Source organism: Heterocephalus glaber, unplaced genomic scaffold (genome assembly GCF_053883595.1).
Source record: "Heterocephalus glaber isolate CG9 unplaced genomic scaffold, H.glaber_assembly_v1.0 deba00001444, whole genome shotgun sequence".
NCBI classification, from domain to species: domain Eukaryota; kingdom Metazoa; phylum Chordata; class Mammalia; order Rodentia; family Bathyergidae; genus Heterocephalus; species Heterocephalus glaber.
In genome coordinates, this window is record NW_028258297.1 from 16378467 (window position 1) to 16391468 (window position 13002).

General features: G+C 39.0%; 1 pseudogene; it reads right to left on the reverse strand.

The window, feature by feature from the left end:
- Positions 1 to 9585: 9585 nt before the first annotated feature.
- On the reverse strand, positions 9586 to 10821 carry LOC101696597 (protein FRA10AC1 homolog pseudogene; annotated as a pseudogene).
- Positions 10822 to 13002: the final 2181 nt, after the last annotated feature.

A 13002-nucleotide genomic window follows, 5' to 3' on the forward strand; every position in this document is an offset into this window, starting at 1 on the left:
TTTCATTGTGTCCCATAAGCTCCAGTATGTTGTATTGGCATTATTAATTGTAGAAACTGTCTAATTTCTTCTTTAATTTATCTGTGACCCATTGGTTGTTTGGGAGGATATTATTTAACTTTCATGTGCTTATATAGTTTTTGTGGTTTCTTTTGCCATTGATTTCCAATTTCATTGCACTATGATCTGATAATATGGATGGGATAATTTTGATTCCTTTGCATTTACTTAAGCATCTTCTATGAGCGACTATGTGGTCTATTTTGAAGAAAGTCCTGTGTACTGCTGAGAAGAATGTGTATTATGTTGTTGTTGGGTAAAACACTGTAGATATCTACTAAGTCCATTTGTAAAAAGATTTGGTTTGGCTCTGATATTTCTTTGTTGATTTTTTTGTGTAGCTAATATGTTTATTTGTGACAGTGGAGTATTGAGATCTGCCATTACAATTGTATTAGTGATTATCTGATTTTTCATATCTGTTAGTAATTGTTTTGTATCATTGGGTGTACTGGTATTTGGTGCATATATATTTATGATTGTTATCTCTTAGTCTTGAATTACTACTTTAACAAGTATGTAGTGACCTTCTTTGTTTCTCTTGATCAGTCTTGGCTTGAGCACTTTGTCTGCAAAGAGAATAGCTACTCCTTTTTTTTCTAGTTTCATGTTGGATCGAGTATTGTTTTCTATCCTTTGACTTTCAGTCTATGAGTTTCTTTTTGAGTTGAATGTGTTCCTTGTATGCAGCATATTGTTGGAGCTTGTTTCTTGATTCATTCTGCCAATCTGTTTCTTTTGATTGGTGAGTTGAGATCATTCATATTGATGGCTATAGTTGATAGGTATTAATTTGTCCTTGTCATTATATTATTTTCTTGTTGTTGGTTCCCTTTCTTACCCTTCTATTTAATTGCTTACCTTTTCTGGTGGATTCATTCTATTGGGATCTTGGAATTGTTGTCTTTGTTTTCTTTTTCTAGAATATCCTTCAGAACTTTTTTGAGTGCTGGTTTGGTGATCATGAATTTCTTCAGATGTTCTTTGTAATGGAAGTATCTTATTCCTCCATCAATTTTGAAAGGTAATTTTGTGGGGTACTTTGATCTGGGTTAAAGGTTGTTTTCTTTTAGGGGCTGAAATGCTTCACTCCAAACTCTCCTTGACTTAAAGGTTTTTGTTGAGAATTCTGCTGTGATTCTAATGGGTTTTCTTTTACAGATGATTTGTTTCTTTTCTCTAACAGCTTTAAAAAATCTGTTCTTATGTTGAATTTCTGGAACCTTGATTGTTATAATGCTTTGGGGTAATTTCTTTCTGATCATGGATATTTGGAGTTTTATATGCCTCACTTATCTGTATGTGAAATTCTTTATCCATACTATCCATGCTATGAAGTTTTCTGCTATTACTTTTGTGAACAGTGTTTTTTAAAAAACACTTCTTTGTACTATCTTCTGATTTTTCATTGATTTCAATTAATCTTATGTTATTCTTCTTTGCATCATCTAGCAGATGTTGATTGATTTTTTATGGTCTCTCACTATTTTTGAGAAATCTTTCATTTGATGATTGCCAACTGCAACCCTGTCTTCTAGATCTGATATTATATCTTCATGTTGGTTGATTCCACTGTGTATACTTTGAATAGAATTTTTAATCCCCTAGATATCTCTTTGAACCTATTTTATAGGGTCCAGTTCATTCCTTTATTGGGCATTCATGGTTTCCCTGTCTTTCCTAAGCTCTTCTATTTGTGTGTGTGTGTGTGTGTGTGTGTTCTCTAGATTCAGTTACCATTTCCTTCATTATGGTCATCATCTCTTTAATTATCTGTGTATTTATTTCTATTTTGTTTTTGGTCTAGAGACTTATTCATCTAGTTTGTTACTTCCACTGTTATCATTTCAGAAAATTCAGCAGGGTAGATTTTTATTTCTTCCATCTCAGTGCCCCCTGGATTTGTCTTGGGTGAGTTGGGGTCTGGGGTAGGAGCTTGATTTTGTGTTTTTTCTTTTTCTTTTCTTTTTTTTTTGTTTATTTGTTTTCTGTGTTGAGGCTTGTAAGTTGCTTATGGTAGGTAGCTTTATTACTACTATTGAGGCCTCTTTAGGAGATGACTACTTTTCAGAGATGTCTTCTAGGCATAGCTGGCTTTCGGCTTTTGAGTCTGTCCCAGGATCCAGCCTCTTCTGTTTATTAGGGATGAAAGGTTGTAGCCTGTTTGTCCTAGCACCCACTTCTTTGGTACTGGACTGTAGTATTGTTTGTGTCCCCCAGACAATCTAGGTATCGGCATACAAGGAAAATCAATTAATTACAGCAGCTATGTCACCTTGGCTATAGTAGTACAATAAGTAATAACAATAGCATCAAACATAGATTGTAAAGTGACAAACTATGATAACTAATAATTTGCCATCTTTAACTAAAGGTACAAGATTTATAGTTATATTATGTAATCTAAAACAAATCAGAAAATTATATACAGTAAATATCCACTCAGTAGAGAGAGCAATTTTATCCTAAGGGGAGAAAATTTAAAAATGAGAAGAGGAAAAAATAGAGAAATAAAAGAAGGAAAAGAGATTAGAAGCAAGGCTGAAGGACAAAGGAAGATTACCCAAGCTCAGAACACTGGTGAAGAAGACAAGAAGGAAGGGAAGAATGGAAAAAATAAAAAAGGACAAAACACAACAAAAGGTTCATCCTCACAAAGAAACAAAACAATCAGAAAAACATACCCAAAAAACAAGCATAAATTTTTAAAAAATAACCAAAAGGCCCAGGGATTTAGCTCAGTGATTCTGCTGCCTGCCTTGCAAACCCAAGGTCCTGAGTTCAATCTCTGGTACAAAGAAAAAAAGAAAAAAGAGAAAAGAAGTGATTTCAAGCCTGTGGTTATTTTCTGGGGTCTACAGTTTTATGGCAGTGTCCAATTCAAGGTGTGATTCTACTATCACTGGTAGAGAAAGGAGGCAGTCAGAGCCCAGATCCATGGGATCTTCAAATCCACAGATATTCAGACTGAACCTAACTTCTGGTCATAGGGTTGGGGCCTGAGTCATTTAGCTTATAACATTCTGGGCATCTCTTTCTGGCCTGACCACGGCTCCCTGACCAAGGACATCTCCCATAGTTGTCCCTCACCCAGTCACTGAGGTAGTTTAACACTGGTACCCCTGAGATGAAGCAGATCCATGGCTACTCTGAGTCCTGGGCTTAGTTGGCCATTCCCTCTCCAGGGGACATGGCAGTTTCTTGGACTGGAGTCACTCACCAGCATCCACTGTTGTAGTGCACAGCATTCACTACTCTGTTCCACTGGTGCATTTCTCCCTGGAGGCCACTGGATTCACCCACTTTTACTGTGTTTCTGTTGATTTGATCTTCCTTTCTTGTGCCATGAGCCAGGAGCTGGGGAGACAGCGAAGATTCCCCTTCCTTTTACTGCATTGCAATTTGTGTCTTCAGAGACAGGCCCTGATTTTTCCTTCAGATCCTTCCTGGGACCCAGGGATCTACTTCTCTCTTTTCTTCCCTGAGTTATTTTCCAGTGTTTGGATTCCGAATATTGGAGAGGCTGATTTGTTGCTGTTTATCACTTTGCCATCTTCCCAAAAGTCGTTACTATCATTTTTTAAATATATTTTCACTGGACATAGAATTATGGGTTGATAGTTCTTTTCTTTCTGTACTTTAAAAATTTGTTCCACAGCGTTTTGATCTTCCTAGTTTCTGATGAGAAATCCAAAGTCATTGAAACTGTTGTTTCCCTGTATGTAACATGTGATTTAAAAAATGATTTATTTATTGCTTTTCTTAATCTTTTGTTTTCAGCAATTTTATTCTTATATATCTGGGTTTGATTTTCTTTGAGTTTACCTGGCTATGGTTTGCTAAACTATTTAAATTTACATATGTATGACTTTATTCAAATTTGGAAAATTTTCAATGTTATTTCTTCAGTTATTTTTTCGTTAGTGTCCCTTTGTGGTATCAATGACTTCAAAATTAAACTGTTTAGCATATAATCACAAGTCCTTAAATTGCTGTTTATTCTTAATCTCTTTTTCTCTCTGTCTTTAGATTGAATAATCCTTTAATTTATGTTCTAACTCACTCTTCCTATTTTTATCTCCATCCTGGCGTTGAGCCTATCCACTGATAGATTTATTTCTAATATTTTGTTTTGAGGTTCCAAAGTCCCCATTTCATTTGTTTTCATGCTTTTTATTTCTCAGCCAAAATTTTCTCTTTTCATTCAAGAGTTTTCACCTTTATCTCATAGAGCAGGGTTATAATACCTGATTTAATGCATTTTTATGATAGCTCCCATGTCTTAGCCTATCTCTTGTATTCCCCTCAATAATTGTGCACATTTTCCTCCATTTTAGTATTTTGAGTAGTTTTATATTTCAGCTGGAACAATTTGAATATTATAGCATGAACCATTGAGTCCTGTTAAAATTCTCTGGAAAAAGTGGATTGTTTTATTTTAAAAGATAATTATTTTGAAAATTTGTTTTGTTTGTTTGTTTTGTTTTGTGGTACTAAGGATGGAACCCAGGGCCTTACATATGCTAGGCAAGTGCTCTACCTCTGAGCTACATCTCCAGCCCACGTGTTTCTTTCGTGTAAGGCAATATGAAGTAGACAAACTCCTCCCTAGCCCTCCCTTTAAGTATAGCTATAAATCCTGGACATTTACTATAAAGCAAACACTGAAGATTTTGGAAAGCAGAAAAAATACAGGCTAGGGACCTGGGATACGAAGGCCGGCTAGTTCCCTGGTTTTTCTCTGTTGCTGCTGCTTCTTTGTGTGCCTTGAACTGGGTGCTAAAGAAGGGGGTGGTCCGGAAAAACCAATGGGCGTAAACCAAAAAATTCCCAACGAAAACTGAGACCCTCTATTAAAGGATGGTGAAACTGGCAATCTAAAAAGAACACAATATTTTGGACCTAACCACTCTTAATTCAATCCCTAAAACACAAAATAAACAGGGCCACTTCCCTTTCAGCAGGGCTCAGTGAGGAAGCCCATTCTCATTTGGCTGTAATGAGTTCCTGCTCTGCCCCAGCTGAGCGGGGACCCTGGGGGACACTGGCAGTTTCATACTTACCTAGGAATAATGAGAGCCCCCACCCCCAGCTGCCATGGTGTCAAGAAAGATGAGTCAAGACAGAAGGAAAAGATGTGTCAAGACAGAAGCAGTTCGACCACTGCCATCTGAGGCTGACCAGAGACCACTGTAAGTCTCTTACATCCTGCTATGCTTTTACACCTGCTAAAGATGTAAAATCTTGGGTACATAACCATGGCCACACCCAGAACTCCCATCACATTCTTCAGCCCTGCTGCTGACAGGCAACCACCACTGCCTGTACTTTCTCAAGTCTTGCCCCTGGCAGCTAGCTACAACTCCACTGAACCCTCACCCTTGGAAGTCCCAATTTGATCTTTTCCTTTGACAGCCCTCCTTTATTTTATGCTCATGACCCTTATAAAAGACCTTACAGACCTGTAGGAGAGATACCAGTCAGGTTTAAGTGCCAGTGCGGTCCCCTCGGGTTTGTTCTGGAATTGATCTGTCCTGCTGGGCTCATACCTTTGTTTTTTTTCATCCTTTTCCCTAACATTCTGGTGGCTCATATAGGGAAAGGTCGTGGGGCCTACTCCAGTATCCCCCTACCTCTTCCTTTTGTGGCACAGCCACTGAGGTGATCTCATAAAGCATAAGGCAGTTCTCCAGGGACTTACAACCCCTTGTCAGACCCAGTCAGGAGCTTAAACTGACCTGCCAGGAGCCAAGAGATGCCTTCCGTAGGGCTGCCTATTTCTCCCCCCCCCCCTTCCTCACAAGCTCCAGGAGGTCATTTGCCATTTCCTGCTAACCCTCCATTCAACACCAGGCTCTTCCTTATCCAGCCCTGGACTGATAAGATCAGCCTCTACTTTCCCCTAGGTGCCCAGGGGGTGTAGGTTTGCTGTTCCAGAACCCCTGGGATTGGGATGCCTGCCCAGTCTCTCAGGAAAGACATTCTCTGACATAGCCAGGCCATGTCCACTAGAGACTCAGTTTGTGTTCCTTCTCATGTTTGGGGGATGCCTCAGCACAAGGCTACAGACGCCTAGCCACTCTCTTATCAGCTACTATGGGCTCCCACATTTCTCACATTCCAGCAGATACCCCTTTGAGTGGTCTCTTAAAAAATCTTTTGCCCCTCAGTTTAAATGGTGATACTCGGCCTAGATGTCTCATATTTTATTCTCTCATGGCTTGGCCTAGGTGCAAGCTAGACAATGGCAGCCAGTGGCTTGAATGTGGCTTGTTTGATTTCCAAATTCTTTGTGACCTTGATAACTACTTGCAGAGAAGCAGCAAGTGTCAGGAGGCCCATTATGCCCAAGCTTTCTTTGCTCTCCACTCATGTCCTTTGCCAGACTTGCTCTGCCCACCAGATAATCCTACTGTGGGGAAAACTCACACTTAACTCCTCAGACTCTGACCCAGCAGATGAACCTCTACCATATCAGTTTCCTCCTCCTCCTGCCCTCTTGAGCCAGTGCTGCCTCCCACTGCAGAGGAGGGGAACTTCAGAGACATCTCAACCTTCTGCCCCTTCTCCCTTACCTCCCCACTGTTACCTGCTCCCTTCCAGCCCCTTCCCCTTCTACAATCCTTCTACTCTGGCAGGTGGTGGGGGTTGAGGGATCAGTTATTGTCCACGTTCCCCTTTCCATGAATAACTTGGCACAGATTGAACAGTGATCAGGGTCCTGCTCTGAAAACCCTGGTAAATACGGAAAGGCATGCCTCCGTGTAACTCAGACATTGAGCCTCACCTGGCAAGACATATATCTAATCATTTTCTCAACTCTCACTCCCGATGAGAGAGAACACATTTGGTGGGCAGCTGAGACTTACACGGATGAACTCTACCAACAAACAACCCAATACACACAGTGGCAGCTCAGGCAGTCCTCAAAAGAACCCCCACTGGCCTTGCCTGGACTTACCAGGAGGGGAATCAACCTCAAGAGGTGTGATCACATGACTAGGGGCCTCCTGGCTGGTATGTAAAAGAATACATATAAGGCAGTACACTATGATAAGTGGGAGAGATTACTCAGGACCGGATGAAAATCCAGCCCTTTTTATGTTCCACTTAATGGAGCCCCTGGCAAAACACACTGATATGGATCCTGAGTCCAGAGAAGGCCACATCTTCCTCCATCTCCAGTTCATTTCCCAATCAGCCTGTTACTAGTGGGAACCTCAGTGAACCCAGGGAGCACCAAGCTACGTTCCCAGCTCTGTTTATTTTTTACTTTGAGACAAGGTATCACTAAGCTGCCAAGGCTGACTTCAAGATTGCAATCCTCCTGCATAAGCTTTCTGAGTAGCTATTCAATTAGTAAAACTCTCACTTTAAAAAAAATCTTGTGCATAGCTGTAAGCAGGCTATAAGAGATTTCTCTCTTTTTTGGCCAATGTAGAAATAATTACAAAATGTTGAAGCCAGTGTGGTTACCTACTCACCTTAGGTGTAAAGTAGTAAATGGTCTGTGGCAGATAACCAGGGACAAACATTACTGAGGGAATTTGGATGAGAAAACTTTAACTCTTGGAGAATTGGCAAAATGCATTGAAAAGGAGAAACAGAATGAGGGAGAAATGGCCAGAAATAAATCCCCTGGTTATTGTTTTAGTGATGGAATTATTAGATACCAGTGAACACTGCACTATAATACCTGCTATGTAGTGGGAGGAAAATATCAGGAAACCAAAAGCAAGTATGATGGTGTGACATTAAGTACTAGGGTTATGATGAATCCACTGATTAGGAAGTGAAAAGCAAACCAAATCCCTAAAGGCCAAATGAAAAACCAACAACAGCATTATCCATACCCAAGGGCACAGTTGAAATAAATGTGACTGTGAATGGAGGGCTTTGCCATTGCTGGCAGTTTTACTCTTTCCCTGATTTTAATTGGTCATGTTAATTAGAAAATTTTAGAATTTCCCCAACCTTCCTCCAGAGTGAAGAATAACCAGTGTCAAATCCCAGGACTATAACAAGAAATTTCAGCTTTAATTTAAATACACAGTGTTGGTAGTGGAAATGTAGACAGGTGCAACTACTATGCAAAACAGTTTGAAGCTTTGTGCATAACTTAAAAATAGAACTACCCTGTGACCTTGCAATCCTTCTTCTGGCTATATGCCCAAAATAGAGGAAGTCACCATCTCCTAAGGGAGTCTACATTCCCATGTTCACTGCAGCATTATTCACAAAATCCAAGATATGGAAACAATCTAAGTGCCCAACCTAAGTGTCAATAGACAAATGGATAAAGTAACTGTAAGTACAGCAATCCTCTCTTGTCCTTAAGGACACATTCCAAGAACCCCAGTAGGTGCTTGAAACCAAAGATGGTAACTAATTCAATATATTTGTTACTTTACAATGGTGCTTTCAGGTCACTATTAAATAAAATAAGGCTAACTTGAACACAAGCATTATGATACTGCAACAGTTGATCTGATAATCTACGTAGTTAGCTACTAAGTGACTAACCAATGAGTAGTGTATATAGTGTAAGTATTCTGGACAAAGAGATGATTCATGTCCCTTTGGGATGGAATGCTGCTATGGTTTGTGTCTAGATGTCCCCCCAAATCCTCATGTGGTCATAGGTGGAGCTTTCCATAGGTGGCTGGATCTAAGGTGTTTGATGCTGGGATCAAGGATGTGATGCTGTGATTGACTTGTGGTGTGATGCTAGGATTAAGGCTGCCCCATGGTGGGTATAAATGCTATCCACCCTAAGGGTGGGTAGCCTGGATAGAATATAAGGGACAGAAAGAGGGTTGTTGCTTTCACTTGCTGCTTGCTGCCTTGCTGACTTCTGTCTCCTGCCTGCTCTGCCATGGACTGTTTCTCCTCTTCCATGGCACCCTGCCTTGGAGCCAGCCAACTATGAACTGAAACCTCTGCAAACTGTGAGCCAAATAAATCTTTCCTCCTTTAACTTTGAGTGTTGGGTATTTTGTTTGTTTGTTTGTTTGTTTTTAGTTTGCAATTTATTATGCTAATTGTTACACCCAGTGAGACAGAACCAACCAGAGACCAATATTAAATCTACACAGGAGTTTATTACCGGCCAGGACCCGAGCCGAGCATTGGACTCAAGCTTCAACTGGGGGTTGACAAACATGTTTTATACACCTTTGAGGCCAACAGTTTCTAGGCCCCCCTATGGGATAGAACTAGTAAAGCAAGCAAAAGGTACAGAAGTGGAATGTCCTGCTGTTAGAACATTTGTAAAACAATAGTTGATTAATTGTTATTTCTAAAGAGACTTTCTAAGGGGAGGAGGTTTTTAAGCTTCCTCCTTCTGAGTTCATCTAAAGGGCAGGCAGGTGGGTCAAGCAGCAATATGGAGTCCGTCTTGCTAACTAGGGTCCTTCACTAATCATCCCATGTTTAAATCTCATTTAAAATAGTACATTGTATATTGAAGGGCTAGAGATGAAACACTTATAGATAAGCAATTGAAAAGATAAGATACATAAGGGACAGGAAAATGTGTCTCTTACATAACTAATAAACTTCTGAAGCATCTGACATCCTGAGAGTGGCTAAATTTTTATTTCCAAAGACCAACCACTCTAGCTGCAACTTGCAGATAAAACTTTTATGAAATTTCAAAATGAGCTTTCACACTAAAGAATGCAGGTTTTTCTCTCCTGTCTCACAGAAACAAATCCTGAAAATATTCATCAAATTCTTCTTCCTGTGATTTTTCATCTGTTTCTGGTAGTGGACCCTTCCAAAGCTCAGATTCTGAAGCACTTTCTTCCTCATCAGAGATTTTATTTACAGAGTCTTCTGATTTCTTTGAAGATGAATGTCCTTTATCTTTCTTCTTGGAAGCTTCTGGAGACAATCTGAATTTTTTATGTGATGACTTTTCATAGCCTTTTTTGGTTTTGGCTTTTCTTTTGTCAGACTTGATTTCTTTTCTCCTGTGGTGAAAATTTAATTTAAAAGAACATTCTTGGCAAAACCTTAATTTAACAAGTGCATTTCTCTTTTCACCATGCTCAATATAACCAAAATTAACTTCCCAACTCTTTAAGCCTTCTTTTGTATCACAACATTTATTTCCACAAAAAAACTGACCTTTTCCTGAAAATACTTCTTTTTCTATTCGCCACCTAAATCCAAACTTATTTTCTTTGTATCTACTGAGATCTGCTAGGCAATATTCCTTGAATAATTTATCATAATATTTATTTGCAAGTCTCTTCTCCCAAGTCATCTCCATTCCATCCTCCTCATTCCATAGGAATCTATGATTTTCTCATGTAACATCTAAGTCTGTCTTGTCATTTTCCCCCAAATGCCTGAAGTCTTCTTTCTTGCCACCATAGTATAAAATATAGTCATTTACAAACTTTGTATGCCTTTGATAAGCATCTATAGCTATGAGGTGAAACCTTCTATTTCTTGCGTCTTCTTTATCCAGCAATTCTGCTGCAACTTGCTTACTGGCCACTTTTTTGAGAAATAAATCCTCTTCAATTTTCCTTTTTTTCCTTCTGCTAGATTCTCCACCATGTTCAACATCACTAAAATCAGGGTCATAGCCTCCATGCCCATGCATTTCAAGCTATGAAATCAACTGACGAGAGTCAGAAAACCTTGAAAATGGAGACACCAAGTATTTTCGGAATCTGCCACCGAAAAAATTTTTTTTTACAATCCACAAGTAGCAGGAACAAGTTTCGAGGTCCTTCTTCCCACCACCAAATATACTCATGGCCTTCCTTACACACCCCTTCCCTTCTGTGCCTCCCTGTTCTGCCAAGTTCGACCTGTGAGTTGTTGCAGCTGCAGCGACCACTGATTGAGCCTGAGTTACAGACTGACCCCCTCTGCCAAGGCCATGCCGAGTGTTGGGTATTTTGTCTCAGCAATGAGAAAAGTAACTGAAACCAAAATCAAAGTCATGAGAAATGAAACTGTGGATAAGGAACTATTGAACATACACACAATGTAATACTATTTGGCCTTAAAAACACATTTTTGGTACAATATGGATAGACCCAGAGGACATTACACTAAGTGAGATAAGCCAGAAATAAAAATATTGCATGATGTCATTTACAAGTGGATTTTTTTTAAGGTCAAATATAGAGCTATAGAGAATAAGACAAAGGTTACCAAGGATAAGGGGTGGGGACAAGAAGAGAAAATAGTAGATGTAGGTCCCAGGCTACAAAGTAGCAGACCTATAAGAGGAGCAAGCCTACAGAACTAATGTACAACATAAGGAGGGCAGTTAATAAAATTGTATCAGGGATTTTTATTAAGTAAGAATTTAGCTGCTCTTGTCAGCAAAAATTAACTACGTGAGATTATATGTTACTCTGCTTCACTATAGTAACCATTTGGCGGTCTACATAGATAACATAAATCATGTTGTAAACCTAAAATACATATAATTTATTAAAAATACTAAAAATGTAGTAGAAGGGTATAAATTCCCAAGAGCCTGCTTTATAGTCATCCACTCTGGCAGTGGGGAAAAATTGGGAAAAATTGGGTGATTGACTATGTACACTAACTTGTTTATTGTGGCTCAACTCAAGTAGATCCATCATATGTCCTATCCTGTAAGAAACGGGGGAAGCCATTTAGGAAATCTAACAGGCTAAAGTGATCTGGATGCCAAGACAGTCTTGATAATTTTTAATTTTATATTCCAATCTTAGAAGAAATGCAGGCAAAATTTCCTTTTGCATGGAAATGATTGACATACATTCACCATTCTCTCTTAAAGGAAGTTGAATTCCCCTGTATATTTTGACAACCATGAACCTATATGGCAAGAAGATGGAAAACACAGAAGAAATGGACAGATTCCTAGATACATATGAATTACCGAAGTTGAACGAAGAAGACCTACAAATTCTAAACAACCCAATATCAACTAATGAAATGAAAATGGAATTAAAAAACTTATCAACTAAGAAAAGCCCGGGACCTGGTGGCTTCACTGATGAATTCTGCAAGACATTTAGAGAGGAACTGCTGCCACTACTGTTTAAACTCTTCAGTGAAATTGAAAGGGAAGCAATACACCAAAATTCATTCCTGGAAGCAAGCATCACCTTGATCCCCAAAGCAGAGAAAGACCCAACCGAAAAAGAGAACTATAGGCCAATCTCACTAATGAACATAGATGTAAAAATCCTTCAGAAGATACTGGCAAATAGAATGCAGGAGATCATCAAGAAGATCACACACCCTGATCAAATGGGATTCATCCCAGGGATACAGGGATGGTTCAATATAAGAAAATCAATTAATGTAATACACAATATCAATAGAGCCAAGGACAAAAACCATATGATATCTCCATAGACATAGAAAAAGCATTTGACAAAATCCAACATGCGTTTATGATAAAAACCCTACAAAAATTGGAATAGATGGTCTGTCTCTACCTCAAACTGATAAAAGCCATCCACGAAAAACCAACAGCCAGCATCATACTAAATGGTCAAAAACTGAAATCCTTCACATTAAAATCAGGAACAAGACAAGGATGTCCACTATCACCACTCTTGTTCAATATAGTTTTGGAAACATTAGCCACAGCAATTAGACAAGAGAAAGAAATAAAAGGAATAAAGATAGGAAATGAAGAAGTCAAATTATTATTTGCAGATGACATGATACTCTATATAGAAGACCCCAAGAACTCCACCAAAAGTCTTCTAGACTTAATAACCAAATTCAGTCAAGTAGCTGGTTACAAGGTCAACACACAAAAATCAATAGCATTCCTCTACACAAATGACAGACTCACTGAGAGAGAAATAGGGCAAATAATTCCTTTCACAATAGCTTCCAAAAAACTGAAATACCTAGGAATCATCCTAACAAAAGAAATCAAAGACCTCTTCTCTGAAAACTGTAGCACTC